The sequence below is a fragment of the Solanum verrucosum genome, unplaced genomic scaffold, assembly GCF_900185275.1.
Source record: "Solanum verrucosum unplaced genomic scaffold, falcon-dt-bn FXZP01000020.1, whole genome shotgun sequence".
Lineage (NCBI taxonomy): Eukaryota > Viridiplantae > Streptophyta > Magnoliopsida > Solanales > Solanaceae > Solanum > Solanum verrucosum.
This window is the reverse complement of record NW_026019903.1, coordinates 1,188,190-1,204,829: the sequence shown is the minus strand read 5'-3', so window position 1 is coordinate 1,204,829 and position 16,640 is coordinate 1,188,190. Positions and strand designations below refer to the sequence as shown.

General features: G+C 30.2%; 1 pseudogene; it reads right to left on the bottom strand.

Moving 5' to 3' along the window:
- Positions 1 to 2,857: 2,857 nt before the first annotated feature.
- On the bottom strand, positions 2,858 to 3,973 carry LOC125820345 (uncharacterized; annotated as a pseudogene).
- Between the last annotated feature and the right edge of the window lie 12,667 nt (positions 3,974 to 16,640).

Sequence of the window (16,640 nt, the reverse complement as noted above, 5' to 3'; positions counted from 1 at the left end):
TAATGTTGTTGCATGCAAGCTTTTAGATCTCTGTTCATTCAAGTTGGGGTGTTTAGATTCAAAAAATTGTTCATTGTTAGGTGTTATTAATTGGGAAATTCCAATATTAAAAGACGGATGATCCATTGTGACAAATAATCCAAAATCGATTGAAAGAAAAAAATAATTTTGAAAGAAAAATGAAGAAGAAGAATAATACCTATTTTGAACTTTGGGACTGTTGAATCATTTGGAAATCCAATTTCTTTGAAAGCGGTAACTGATTTGGTAGTGGGAGAGATTATAGGCGAGATTTTGGGGGTGAGGAAGATGGGTTTGGTTTCTTTCATAATAAAATATCCAAAAAAGAGGAATTGGGAAAAAAGTAGGAATTTTTGGATTTTTATGAAAGAGAAGGGATTAATTGATAATAGGGAAACATATCTAGTGTACTTTAGTAATTTTGCCTTTATTGTAAATGCCTTTATTATATGAATTTATTTCAACACGAGTCGTAAAAAATGTGACACGCATTGTGAAAAATGTGACATATATTACCGATTATAATATTTTGTCTAATGTATTATCTATTTTTTAAAATAGATTGAGAAGAAAAACAAAAGGAAAAGCGTAGAAAATTAAAAATATTAAAAATTTCTTTTATCTGGTTTAATAAGCAATGATAAAAATGAAAAAATACCTATTACATTAGAAGAAAAATATTTACTCATCTTCGATATTTAATTAAGCACGTGATTTTTATTTTTTTTTAAACACCTTAGTTTAATCTCAAATAGCAACTAAACACTCTTTTATTGTGTCTCTATACGACATAATTTTTTGGAGGTGTTTAGACAATCATTTTGTAAGTTAGAGTGTTCAATAAAAATAATGAAAATGAGTTACAATACCTAGATGTGCATACGTAAAATCAAATTATTTAATTATCAATTAAAGACAAATTTGAACGTAAGTTTATATATTATGCAAGAAAAAAGAAATAAGCATAGAGAAGTAAAAATTAGAAATTTTCCTTCACTTATTTGATTTAATAGGGGGTTAGTGCCCGTGCGCGAATTTTCTATTGGCGTGAAAATAAAGAAGATGTGGTGATGTTTTAAAATAATACATTACTTTTGTGCGAGGTTATACAGTAAGCTTGCTAATAAAGAGGAAAAACGGACGTTAGTGGTGCAGTAGATAAAGGTGTCCGTGCCATTTTTAAGTATAGAGATGCAAATATAGATAAAATGATATGAACATATTATAGTAAGTTACATTTAGTTTGAGAAGACTTATACTGAAAGCTTGGTAGAAAGGCTAAGTAAGTTGTTTTCTTTAAACATATCAGTCTTTTTTGGTCTTTCATAAGCTGAAGGTTATGGAAGTAGAGTACCACATACTTCTTCCCCAAAGGTCCACTTGTATAGAAGTGGAAGGAGTTGATCTGTGATTGAAACAATAATGTAACTGTTACAATAAGTATAAGTAAATTATTTTTAAAAAAATGGTGAGATCCACCTAAAAAAGTTGAGCATTGTGATTATCAAATCTTTTACAACATACTAATTGTTATGAAAGTAAAATTTCAAAATGCTCAATGTCTTAGTTGCGTCTGTCATCATTGACAATACTGAAATGCAACTAAAGAAAGCATGGAGAATATTTATATCTGTCATATCAATTGTTACATAAGTACAGAATCATTGAGACAGTACAAAATTAAACTCGACATTAATAATATTTATAAATTAGAATTAGAAAAAGCCATATTGTTGTGAAATTTTCAGAAATCTTTATCTATTAAAGGAATTAGAATAATATGATGATGTTATCAAGTTAACTAAACATGTCTATGCTAAAAGAAATACGAACACTCAACTAAATACAACAAGGAATTATTTTTCCTTTTTATTTTCATCCATGTGATCAATTTTTGTTGCAATCATGTGTCCCGATCAGCAGAAGTTTGTCTGATATGTTTAGTTTTAGCCTTGGTGGTTGGGTACAAACACATGCTCTATAACAAGAAATTCCTGTCTCATATGAGTGAGTTTTTTTAAATCTCGCTCACTACTAAAAAACTGTAAAAAGAGACTTAAAAAAGAGACCTCATGAGGTCTCATTTCTGAAAAAAGAGACCTAAAAAGAGACCTCAACGGTAGGTCGATATAATGTAGGTGACTTTTTTGTAGAGACCTCATGAGGTCGCCAAACAGAGACCTCACGACGTCACTAATAAATTTTCCAATTTTTTTTAAAAAGAGACCTCATTAGGTCGCAATTTCATAATTTACATTTGTTTTATTTTTAATAAAGGTGGCCTCATGAGGTCACTATTATATTATTTATTTTTATTTTATATTTAAAAAGAGAGACCTCACAAGGCCGCTTTATCTCATAGCCTAAAAAATGAAATTGCCAAAAAGAGACCTCGTGAAGTCTCTTTACTGCATTTCTAAAAAATAAACTGCAGAAAAGAGACCTCCTGAGGTCTCTCTACTGTATTTCTAAAACATAAAATGCAGAAAAGAGACCTCATGAGATCTCTTTTATGAAATTTCTGGAAAATAAAATGCAAAGAAGAGACCTCTTTTTCTGGAAAAAAGCTAACAGCTTGTAACTGTTTTTGCAGCTGCTCATCACCGTCATATTAATTCAATACCTTTTTAATTAGCTAAATCAAGCTCAAAGAGTTTCCAACAATCAACTAATACAACACATTTATTAAATATTCTCTTATCAACTCAATATGCAACTCACCTTCAACGTAATCCGAAATTGAACGAAAAATCATAAAATCCATAAGTTATATAATAGGATTTCAATGTTATCATGCATTCACAAAAAAAATAAGTCCCATAAAAAAGTCATAAAGTAAAGAACTTAGATTATCTATTACAACTCTAAACTTCACTAATGTGGTAGTGTGTTTGCCACATGATCCTCATCTTCTTCATCACTACTAGACTCATCTGTCATATTTCTTTGTTGACCATAGACTGGATATCGAGTAGGTTGAGACCGAGAGGGTTGAGGAGGGAAAATGACGTCATTGGAACAAGGGGGAATCCCTCTTGAAGCAAGTAATGCATCTAATTGAGCCTTAAGACCCTCATACTCTATGTCCCTGCGCCTTTCCCTAGCCCACGAGTCTTGGACTTGGCTAGATAGCTCAGCTATCTTTTGCTCCATAGCTAAATTTTTCTTCATCGATTCATCATCATAGGAACTACTTAGGCCTTCAAACTCAGAATGATATTCACAAAAGGTTTGTTGTGGCATGCCATAGGCATACTCATATCTACTCGGCCCACCAATCAAGTCTAGCCACACTCTCTCAGCCTGTTTTTGGGTAAGTGTCATACCTCGATTTCTTCTGGTTAAGTTTGTCGTAAATCCTCCAAAACTTGAAGATATCAATTTTAAATTGAATGGTATTATTATTAGAATATAAATTTAGAAAGCAAGTAACTATTAGTTTAAATTAGAGGCTTACATAGGTCAATTCAGCTCGCAGCTCAACCCACACGTCTGGATCTTCAAGATTTTTCTTCTTTCTTATGTGTGTTGCCCTGAATGCCTCAGTCTAAGTTACCAATCTTCCTAGTTCCTTTTCCTACATATTGAACTAATTAAGTTATAATCAATAGTAATTAAATATTAATACCTAAAATATATAAAAACTTACAGAAAAATTATACATACCAATTTCCTCCTCATACTTCCTTGACTTTGAGCCCCACTTGTGTGTAGAGAACCACCCTTAGTAGATGGTCTAGCCTTCTTACCGATCTTACTCATTTGCTTAAATCTTGGATCCTTCGCCCTTAACAATATTTGGTTTTTCATAATTCAAACATTGACATTTATTACAAGGACACTTAAGCACACCATTACGTTGAAAAAGTTCTAGTGTCTTTGCATACTCCACAAAACCAGTGACGCCTTCTACAAATTCAGGTCTTAGCCCCATTCGACCAAAATTAGTCATTTTATACATCCAACTACGATTCATCTACATAAAGATCACAAAAAATTGAATTTGTTAAACACTAATTTATGTAATAATTTACTGAAAATCAAATTGTAACAATCCTAGTAGGGACTGCTTAATGAGGCCTTGTGCAAATGAATAAATGTATCTTTGGTGACTACAAAAGCATACTTCTCTCAACAGTTTGTCCCAAATAATGTCCACTTCCCTAAATAAATCAAAATAGAATACATCATTAAAAAAATAGTAGTAAGGTGGCACTATTACAGAAGGGTCAAGGACCTTTCTGGGCACAATGATTTCTTAACTTTCCTCTCTTCATTACTGCACAATGGTTTATATCTATAGACTATAGTATATATTTCATCTCGGGAGAGATACGATCGGGAGGAGCTAATTCAACCCCCTCCGGTAAAATAAGAACAAGCCCCCACGTAACACTTTCCTCTTCTCATTACTACAACCAATAAAATAATAGGTAGATCCATATGTCATCTTAATTACTCATAAACAAAGAACAAGTCATCTTAATTGTCAATTATCAGCAAAAACATCTAATCCATACATTTTTCAGTTTAAAAACAACTAAAATACATACAACGACATAAACCAAAACAATATTAGTTCTAAGTTTGCATCAGAATTTACAACGTGATTATTTTAGATTGAGATATAAGATATAATAATCTCAAAATACAATACAAATCTTCATAACAGGTTTTATTTCTTTATTCTTAGATATTACTACCCATGTATCTTTAGGCCTTAGCCCCTCTTGACCAAAATTATTCCTATTATACATCAAACTACGATCCATCTACACACAAAATTTGAATTTTTCAAGCAAGAAATTAAGTCATCTTCCCAGTTAGTAGTATTAAGGGGATTCTTGCATTTGAGGCAGCAACTTCAACTAGCATGATGATGATGATGATGCAGCCAATAGGCACTATTAAGGGTCAAGGACCTTTCTCGGTACAATGGTTTCTTAACTTGTCTCTCCTCATTATTGCACGATGGTTTATATCTATAGACTATAGTGTGTGTGTATATATATATATAACTTTTCTCTCCTCAGTTAAAAAACAACCAAAATACATACAGAGACATGAATCAAAATGATATTAGTTCTAAATTTAAATCAGAATTCAACACATGATTATTAGGAGTTATTTAGAATGAGATATAAGGTATAATAATCTCAAAATATAATAGAAAATCTTCATAACCGAGTTTATTTCTTTATTCTTAGATATTACTACCCATGTATCTTCTTCTAAATTATATGATACAAAACTTGCTAGCATTCATGTTAATCATCATGAGAAGTCAAAACAGGACATTAAAATAGAACAAGAGTAAAACCCAAAGTTAATTATATGTTCATGAAGTGAAAAGAGAATCACAAATTCTACTAATGCTTGCAGTAAATTGAAAGAGAGAGTCTACATTGATGGATGCTTGCAATAAATAAACAATATAGTTACAACTTGGTTTAAAGATTGAAAGATTCACCTTTATTTGCAGAGAAAGAAATCGACACCGAGAATTTGAATCGATGACGAAAGCTTTGGCTTCAAACCGAGTGAGTTCCGAAGGTGAAAACTAAAAAACCTCAAACTGATGAGAGGCTTGACGACAACCGGAGGCTACACATCTGTAAAACTATGGGGAAGAGACAAGTTAGGGCTTTTTTTAGCTTTTAGGTGAAGAGCAGGAAAGGAAATGAACTAAATTAAAAATGCCCTCTTATTTTAATTTAATAAAAATAAGAGACCTCATGAGGTCTCTTATTTTAAAATATTATTTTACAAATTTGACTAATAAAATGAGATCTCACAAGATATATAAACCTAAATTAGTATTTTTTATTTTAACAAATAGTGACCTCGTGAGGTCGCATATTTTATACAAAGACATACTATAAACTAAAAAAATTAAAATAAGTCACTTATATTATTAATTAGGAAGATTTTTTTATAAAATTGACCTCACGAGGTCTCTCCTGTTAAAAATAAAATAAAAAAAGTTATTGATGCAAATAGCGACCTCATGAGGTCTCTTTTTAGCGACCTATTTTTGAGGTCTCTTTTTTTAGGTCTCCTTTTGCAATTTTTTTAGTAGTGGCTGAGGATCTATCGGAAACAGTCTCTCTATCTCCAAGGTAGCGGTAAAGTCTATGTACACTTTAGTCTTTACCTCCCCATAACTCTACTTAGTCAGATTACACCGGTTGTGTTATTGTGGTTGTAGTAAGTTTTTATTTATCTTCAGATGCAACTGTAACCTGTCAAATCTGCTTCATTTATCAACTCATTGTATCTAATTTGAATTTCAATTTGCTTATATTAAATCTATCCATGCATTCCCTGGATTAGATGTAATGAACAAAAAGGGAGGGTGTAGCAACAGAAACAATTATTAACTATACTTTGCAACAGATAATAGGTTCCCAAATGGTGGCATAACCAGTATATACTAAAGACATGAACAATTAAAAATTCAATTCTGTGCAATCAATTGAGATGGTGGCTAGCCAAATTTCTGAAATCAGTCATTGCAATTTTACTATGTAACTAAGAGGAAGCATTACATTAAGGCAAAAACAATTCAAATATGGAAGGAGATTCAAATAGTCCATGATGCGGTATACAACTCTCGGTAGTGCTATGAACTAAGCTATCACACTATATGATATTATCATATTTTCTCTTGTAGAATCAGAAAAGAGCACTCCGCATAGATATGATTGTTTATTTTAAGCACCTCTATTGAGCTACGAATTCAATGCGACATGCTCAAATGAGAGCCCTCATTCTATTAGAGTCATCTAAGAAGCTATTAGAGTCGAAGAAGCCAAAGATGGAACATTTTAGTTATTTTTAATATTTTATGGTGTAATTTTATGACCCTGAATCCGACCATGGCACTTGGTAGTTGTTCTTGTTCCTCAAAGCAGTTGGTAAACAAACAGTACAGAGATATTTAAAGACATGTGTAAAGAAGTACATGGTTTAATTATTTATCGAAATATGAAGGTACCTGTACATCCTGAAATCCTCACAAGTTCAGATATTTTAAATTTTTCTTTACTTTCTGATGCTTTACATTCATCAACAACCTGCACCTCATCTTTCGTTTCAACAGTTGTTGCATATCTACCATATGTCTGTGTGTCATTTCTGATTGTCACCTGAACCATAACAAAAGCTATATGAAAAAAACATCACCGAGGAGAGGTGGTATAACGGTATAACAAGGTATCACAAAGAGTATTAAGATCTTGGTTAAACAAATAACAAACAAGTAAAAAAGTTGTTGCACGGAAAATACACTCGATGATCCTTGAGTTGTTAACCATCATTGCAAGAACCTAGGGGAGCTTTTACGCGAAGAGCAGTCACATTGCAGGAAAAATAGATACGGAAAATCAACAAATTATTCTTTTTTTTATTGCATGAAAGTATTGAATGTTTTGCAGTTGGTGTTGACCCACTTCTTGCTATCCGAGTTGGGTTGAGCTACAAGTACAATAAGAAGGAATGGAAGCACAAGAGAGTCCTCTTTGCCAAATTACGACTTCCAAACGACTAACTTTAGAAGTGGAAGTGATAAGAGGTTGGGCACCTAAATTGTGCAGCAAGATTCCCTAGTATCTCTCTCAATAAGGACCAAAAACATGCAATTCTCTTCAAGGATAAACAAAATTACAAAAATGTGTAATCTCCATAGTTTTGATGACTCAAAATTAGAACAGAAACACAATTGTGTGGAATAATTGTAACACGATCGAGATTGCCTCTGTACTTGAAAAATTTTGTTGAGATAAATAAGCAAGGAGTCTGAGCAGGAAACCTAAATCCATAAATATATGGCACAGAAGATTTAATAAGAACTATAAGGGTAGCTGAGATGATATCCAGATGCAAGCATTTTTTGCTGCTAGTGTATGAACCAAATAAGAGAACTTGGAATGAAAGCATAGCATAGCATAGCATACCATGTAAAATGCTTTTGATCCAACATATGTAGTTAGTTGTTGATTTCTGGTCTCCAGATAAACAGAAGCACTTGTTCATGTGCCCTGAGAACTAAGAGAAGACATTAAAACAGAGGCATGGTTAGAAAAGAACAGAGGAAACGAAAATATCCATTTTATCACCTCTTTATAGAAAGGAAAATCATAGAACGAAGAAGAAACCTACTTCTTCTCTCTTGATTGACGATTAGGATGAACATTGCTCAAAGTGATTGCAAAAAGGGTTAAATAACCTCCAAATATTTTTACCAAAAAAGAAAAGGGTGATGCTGGAAGATGAAAAGGGAAATGTTGTAACGTATATTTACCTACAGAATGAAAAAGAGAAATTTGTTTGTAACCCTCATCAAAAACTCCAGTTTTTACTGCATCTTCAACAATTCACTTGTTAAGTTGGTGGACGACAAAATACACAAACAAATAATTTTCTCACTTGAAGTATGAACAACTTCTGACTAAACCTGGTTTGAACATCTTTCACTGAGAAAAACAAATTGAAAATTTTTTGCAAGTTCAATTTTAAAATGTAAAATCTATGCCGAAACTCTTCCATAGTAACAAAGTTTTTTTATTCTCTCGTCGGTAAATTTTTCTTTCTTGGATTCCAACATAGCTAACACATGCAGAAAGAAACAACTCAGTCAAAATTAGAGAACACCAAATTCGATTATTGTCACTTGCAAGCCCCTCTCTTCAAGTCAATACCTTGCATTGAATATTTTCCTCACAATCCAAGCAGTTTGATTAGTTAATATTTTCATCATATTGATTTTATATGGTGTTTGGTTGTATTTTTGTAAATCTACATAGCTAATACTCACATAACTTGTGAGGAAATCTATGTATAATTTTATGCGGGGTAGAAGGTGGAATAAGTTATAAGGGGCCATTTTGTTGCAGGGTTTAGTTATGTGGGTATTAGCTATGCATGGTTTAGTTATGTTGGGTTTAACTATTGAATATTGAATTTGTTGTAAATTATTAATAAATATTATTTACAAAATAATAATACATGCTAATTAAATATGTGGAATAAATTGAATAATATATAATGCTAATATTTGATTAGCATATGTGCCGTCAAAAAATATACAATCAAATTTCGAATATTAAAAAAATATTTACATTTGCATAAATAAACAAAAACTGTAAGTATATAAAAAGAAATTAAAACGGTCTATATATAAAAAGAAATTTTAAAAAATAAAGCATAGTTAGGAAACAATAAAGTTTTCAATTAAAAAAAATTAATAGGGTAAATATGTAATTTATCATTTTAATACATGTACAACTAATACCACATAACTTATTCCACCTTCTACCCCGCATAACTTATACATAGATTCCCTCCTAAGTTATGTTAGTATTAATTATGTAGGACTACAAAAAATGCAACGAAACACCGTATAAATTAATATATGAATAACTTTTATACAACATTTAAAATCTTACCAACTAAACATGGTATAAGTTATGTTGACTTTTATACCTAATACAAAACTTCTACCAAACATAGTAAAGGGATAAGGGTTTGAAAAATACCCCAACTTTGGTCGAATTTGCTATTGCGATACTAAACTTTAACTTTCATGAGGACCTATTACCATGAAAGTTTAGTATCGCAACAACAAATTCGACCAAAGTTGGGATATTTTTCATACCCTTATCCCCATAGTAAAATTAATGTAACTTTTTATACATGAATAAGATATATCTTATTCGTTATACATGGATTAAATAATAAAATTTCATATTTATCCTTAATTTGTTTACTTAATTATTTGTTTGGAAATAATAATGTATATTGATTTATCAGATTAAGAAGTTAAATATTTTTCTTAAAAAAGACTAGACTATTTTTGTACCTCAAATTTAGTTTCAATATTTTAGTGCCCCCCCTCCTCAAATTTTAAAACATAGAACTTTTCCTTCTCTTATTCGTTATATTAAGCAATGCTGAACTTGGAAAAACAATTAGTATGGTAGAGAAAAGTATTTACTCGCGATATTTTATATTTAGTAACTAATTTTTTTTCATAAATAATTTATTTATTTTTACAAGATAGGGATGAGACTGTATACATACCAACTTTTCGATACATTGTAAAATTACATTAAATATATTGTTATTATTTGTTAGTTGAATTTTTCTTTCAACATACATCGCGAGAAATTGTGACATGCCTTACACTACTACTAATAATGTCTAATGCATATTTATTTTTAAAATATAATGAAAAAAACAAGGGAAAACTGAGAAATATTATTTCTCTTATTTGGTTTGTTGAGTAATGTCGAAATTGGGGAAATGTCAAATATGGTAGAGAAAAAACATTACCTCGATATTTATATCAGGTGATTAAATTTTTCTTTTGAAAATTATCTCTTATTTTTACACGATAAATATAAGATTGTGTATAAATCATTTTTTCAATACCTCATTTATGAAATTACATTAAATAATGAATATGTTATCGTTTAATTATAAGCTGTATTTTTTTTTCAATATTCGTTGTAAAAAATGTGATACGTGTTACCACTAATAACAATTTGCATAATATGCTATTTATTTAAAAATCAAATGAAAAAAACAATGAAAAACATTTTTTTAAAAAAGAAGAAGAAGAAGGAGAAGTAAAAAATATAAAATTACTGAGAAAAGGCCCAAAATAGTCCCTCATCTTTGAGTTAAGACTCAAAGTCATCCTTGAGTTTTCATATGTAGTCCCTCATGTTTGCAACATTGGTGCACTTTTGGTCCTCCTTCAAAATTTTGCCTATTTCTTAACATTGATTTTATCCATAATTTATGTATGGAATGTTTAATCGTCATTTTATATATTTAGTAGAAATAATAACTCCATGTGAGAGATTGTAAGAAGAAAAACACCTCGTTTTGCTTAGTAAAAATCTTATTGCGGGTGAAGTCGAGAGGTTCATCACAACGATTTCATATGCAATAGTACAAATTTTTCTTTTCTTGCAATGTCATATGTTAAAATGTTCTTAGTTTAGCTGCAGTAATATTTCTACTGAATAGAACAAGGTGTTCTTCTTCTCACTTCTCTCACATAGAGTTATTGTTTCTATTAAATGTATAAAAAGACGATGGGGCATTCCTTACATAAAATAATGGACAAAATTAATGTTAAAAAATAGGCAAAAGCTTAGGGAAGGACCAAAAGTGCACCAATATTGTAAACATGAGGGACTATTAGTGCTCCTTATAAAAACTCAAGGATGACTTTGAGTCTTAACCCAAAAATGATGGACTATTTTGGGCCTTTTCTCTAAAATTACTTCTCTTATTTGATTTATTAAGCAATGATGAAAGTAGAAAAGGGTTGATATACTTTAACTTTCGCCCTACCTTTTTTTATTTTATTTAGATAATTATATTATGGTATAGTTCATGAAGTTACCTTATATATTCAAAATTTTAGTAGGCGTTTGAACATGCGATATAAAATCATGAGATGAAATTTATATTCTTCAAAAATCATGATTTGAAAATTCAAATCGTGATTTGGGATTTTTCAAATACAAAAATTGACCCACAATTAGTTTATATTTTATAAAAACAACTCAACATTTATATCTACCCCAAATCGCAGGTCCAAATAAAACTTCAACTTATTTCATGATTTCATCTCGCATTGCCAAACGAACCTTAATAGTATATAAATTTGTTTGTTATTGTATATGAATTTATATACACACATTTTATAATTTCATATCATATTATATATTGAAGTATAATGTTATATATTAACTTTTAAAATGTTTTTATAAAAAAAAATTGAAAGTTGTATATATGGTTAAATACCGAATTGTTTTTGGGCTAAAAATTTGTAACGTAAGTTTTGAGTTGTATTCTTGCCATGTAAGATGGGAGGGGAAAAAACTCTTCGTATCTTTTTTTCGTTTAATATACATAGTAACAAGTTTTATTACTATTTTCCTAAATTTCTTTTATCCTTTTTTTTTTTTTTTTGAAATTCAAAACTAGAGAATGCCAAGATTGTCAATCAGGGAAACCCAATAAAAAAATTTAGTAACCTAAACAAATTATTGTATTTTACATCAATCAAACTGTTGAGTTTTAAATATAGACATGAAAAAAATTATAAAACGATTTTTAATTTGCATCAAATTTATTCATAGCATGATAAGAACAATTAACTTATTATGATCGAGCTCTCAAATATATGTACATGATAGAAGTGAATTTCAATTGGATTAAACTTTCTAGCATTACGTGGTAGAGAAAATAACATAAACCAACAATGACGATTGTGTTGGAGTGATAAATACTTCTTCATCTTTAATCCGAGGTCTCAAGTTCGAGACTCTCTGAGTACAGAGTCGCTTTTGTAATAGAGTAATTTACCTTCTAATGTGAGACTTCCTAATGCGAATTTAAATTTAATCGAACTTTAATATGAATATCGAATGGAAATCAATAAAAAAGAAGAAGAAGTGGTCCTTTAATTTATGTTTGGGGTGGATTTAAACTAATTCTTAAATTATTTTTTGTGAGTAGTTTTTGTCTTTTAAATTTGTCAAATACCAGCATTTTTTGTCTCTCACAAATATGGGTAAATCGATTTTATTTTTCTTTTAAAAAAAAAGAAAGAAATTTCCTCTAAATCTACAGGTGAAGTTTTTTAGGAAAAACTGATCGACATTAAAAAGGTCTTTTTTTTTCAAAATTATATGTAAGAAACTACTTTGAAAATGCCTCGAAGGAACCGTTTTTGTCATTTTCTGGTGCATGAAACAGTTTTTTTTTTTTCTTCATGTGTCCGTTATTTATATTGGTGCCCGACTAAATCTGAATTTACACCGTGAAGTTCCACTTTGAGGGGTAAATTGCTCCTTAACAAAGACAACTTCATATTTAGGGAAGCTCGAACCCGAGACCTCTGATTAAGAATAAAAAAATACTTATCATTCCATCACAACTCTCATTGGTTCTTTCGTTCTTCTTTTTTTTTTTTCACTAAATGATAGTGCAATTATGGAATGTCCAGGAAATAACTAAATACCATATATAGTTTGGTTTCATAGTTTTCTCAGATGAAAATATACATATGTTCAAAAGCTTGGTATAGATATATACATAAAAAAGCTATTTTAATTTGTCGTAATTGTGGAAAAAAGTTTTTAATTATAAATTATAGAGAAAATTGTCAAATGACCCCTCAACCTATTAGTCAATTCTCAACTACACACTTAAACTTCACGGGGGTCCTATTACCCCCCTGAACCTTTTATTTTCGATATTTTGTAACCCTTAAACGCTCATCTTTTGTTATTATCCAAATATACCCAAATGTTTGTACACACGCGCTAGGCAGGCCCATTTTCTTCAATTTTATTTTCCTATTTATATTTATTTTAGATTTAGTGGACCCACTTTTTTAACTTTTTCCTTTTAATTAGGTTAAATTCGCAATTCCAAACATAACCACCATGTCTACCCTTCAATTGAGTATGAACCCTCTTCTTCTTTACAAACAAAAAAAAAAAACCCTACTCCTCATAGTGACCCAAGAATTGGTCTTTTCACGATTACTTGCTCCGCCACTCAGATAATTTTAACAATGTTATGTATCATGTGATGTAATTTTCTTAAAAATAAATAAAAGCGATCTTTGAATGAACAATCGGATCTTAAAATTTGGCATTTTCTAAATCTTCAAGGTAAGTTATAATGGTGAAGGAGAAAAATGTTTTCATGATTCTCCTTGTTGGAGAAAGGTGAAAAGAATGGATGTACATACGTAGTGGTTCTATATTTATGAACTAAAGGAAAAAATAACTTATATTTGGTCATTGGCACATGGAGAAGAAATTTCAAACTCCATAGCTAGATCTCGTTGACCTTGTAATTCTATATTTATGAGTGAGGAAAATAAATTTGAACCTCAAATTTGGAAGAAAAAAAAAAAAAGGTTACAGAAGATTAGAAATCCTAGAGGTTCAAGGTTTAAAATGAAAGTTACCATGAAGCTTTGAAATTGAAGACAACTGTTCCCAAGCTTCAAGCTTTTAAAATGGCAGAATAAAGGAAGAAGATGGAAGATTTGTGGGAGAAAAAGGGCCTAAAAATTCAAGTTGCAATTGAAAGACTTGATTTTAGGTTGATTTGGACTTACACGTATGGAGATAATGTGTTTTAGATGCATCCTTACGCGCCTAAGGGAGGTGTATTCACCTTCTTGGACAAGTCAGCGTTTAAGGGTTACAAAATATAGAAAATAAAAGGTTCAGGGGGGTAATAGGACCCCCGTAAAATATTGGTGTGTAGTTGAGAATTGACTAATAGATTAGGGGGGCATTTGACAATTTTCTCTAAATTGTAAGATCTAAAAATATTATTTTTTATAAATTTTAAAAACAAATTTATTAGGGATGTAAAAAACAAAACTAGCTAGGTTGGGGAGGAAAAGTAAAAATTAAGAAATACATTCGTCATTTCTTTTGTTTGGTAGTAGTTAAAAAAGAGCAAGAGAAATGAAAATATTTATTAAGCAACGATATAATATGAATTAAAAAGATATTTTATGAGATTATTTTATTATATCTTTTGTTAATTATGGGAATAGTTGTTCGTCATTTTAGTACAATGATGGAATGAAATATTTTCGAAAGGTGGTGGAATCTGTGACGGAGAACTTGTAATATCTCTCTAGATCGGGGGAATTATAGAAGCTGACCGTTGAGCCCACTCTGGCCTCGTGGGGCGGGCCCTTGTGATTGCTAGTTAATATCTCAAACCAAACATGAAATACAATAGTTAATTTCAAAATTTATCTCGAGATTATTATTCTTATCTCACGTATCAAACAACTAAATAAATAAAAAATGTATATTCAATTATTAGGTACTTTCCTTCCAACCATACCAAACTATAAACGTAAATCAACAGTTTTTCACCAAAGGAAATAATTAAACTACTCATGAATTTTCTTGTAGAGAGCAAGTACTAAATGCATTTATACAATAGCCATACACAAATTAGTTTTTGCATTTTATTTTATTTTACATTGGATAAGAGCCATTGCATGATTTGTAAAATGGGAAGGAAATCTACTTGTTTGGCTGTGAGAATTATTTATTTATTTTTGAAACAATTTTTTATTTTATTTAAAATAAAGTGTTTGATTATAAAAAATTTAATCTAACTTGGAGTTATTGGATTTCAAATTTAGAAAACTATTCCAAACCTGTTTTGCTATTCCATTTTCAGCTCCAAGTTGAAAAAGTGCTCCAAACATGAGAACAATGTTCTATTCTCTCTTTTACAAAAAAATATATAATTAAACATAACTTCATCTTTAACTTCAAATTTATAAATTTTTTTTAAAAAAGTAAACAAGATTTGAAATCTATGGCCAAAAAGCCTTCTTTGTTTGTTAACAAAACCAAGGAAAAAGAAAGGACAGGAAAGAAAACAAAAAGTTTTCCACTAGAACTCTCTTAAATTCTTCCTACACTAATAAAGCTTATGTGTTTAGCAAATAAACAATTTTCTTATTTAATTTTTGTGTTCGATAATTAAATAAGAAAATATGATCAAAAGAACATTTATATAAGTGGAGGTGAGTGAGAAGAGGTGGAAAAGAGAGAATCCACGTAAAATGTCAATATATCACACATGATTAAAATAGTCCTTAATTTATTACAAAAAGTGTTCATTTTAGTCTTTCACCCTAAATTTAACAAAGATGTCAAAAGAAGGTGTTATTTTTATGGTGGGTCCCACATGTAGCTAACAAATTATACCATTGTTATCTTCTTTGTTAGCTCTAAAGAAATAGCTCCATAGACACCACCATTTTCTCTACTTTCTCTAACAAAATTCATTATTTTCTCTTTTCATAAATATTATTTTAACTCCAAAGCAGTTTTTAGCTGTTAAATTATACTCCTTCTGGTGTTATTGTCGATAGTTTATTCAAGCTTAAATTAAGATCTAAATGAGCCCAAAACAACAACTTGACGGAATCTAATGCGAAAGCTTCCTTAATTGTTAATGATAATGTGAAAATTGCTTACTTCAGTGAATCAAAATGACGGAACAATTTTTATCACAAAAAACATATAGAAAAAATCAAAATTTTACGATCGAATCAGTAAACAAAAAATACCATAAAATCTCCAATAAGATAAGACACCCAAAGCTTAGCTAAGTGATTTTCCACAAAGCTACATCATATATAAACATGAATTTAATATGCATAATTGAGAATAGAGAACAGTATTTAGAAATCGAGAGATAAAATAATATTTTAAGAGAGAAAATAATATTTTTTTGTTAGAAAAAATGATGATAATCATGGAGCTCTTTTTTGGAGCTTGCAAAGAAAATAACATTATTATATTTTGTTAGTATGTGGGATCCACTGTTAAATATAACACCTTCTTTTGTAATTTTAGTTAGATTTAGGGTAAAAAACTAAAGTGAACACTCTTTGTAATACATTAAGGACCATTTCAATCATGTGTGATACATTAAGGACCAAAATAAAGCAACACATATACATTAAGGACCATTTTGATCATCCTCCTTATCAAACACACCCTTAACCATACTAGTTTTTAGTAAGTGTAAATTTC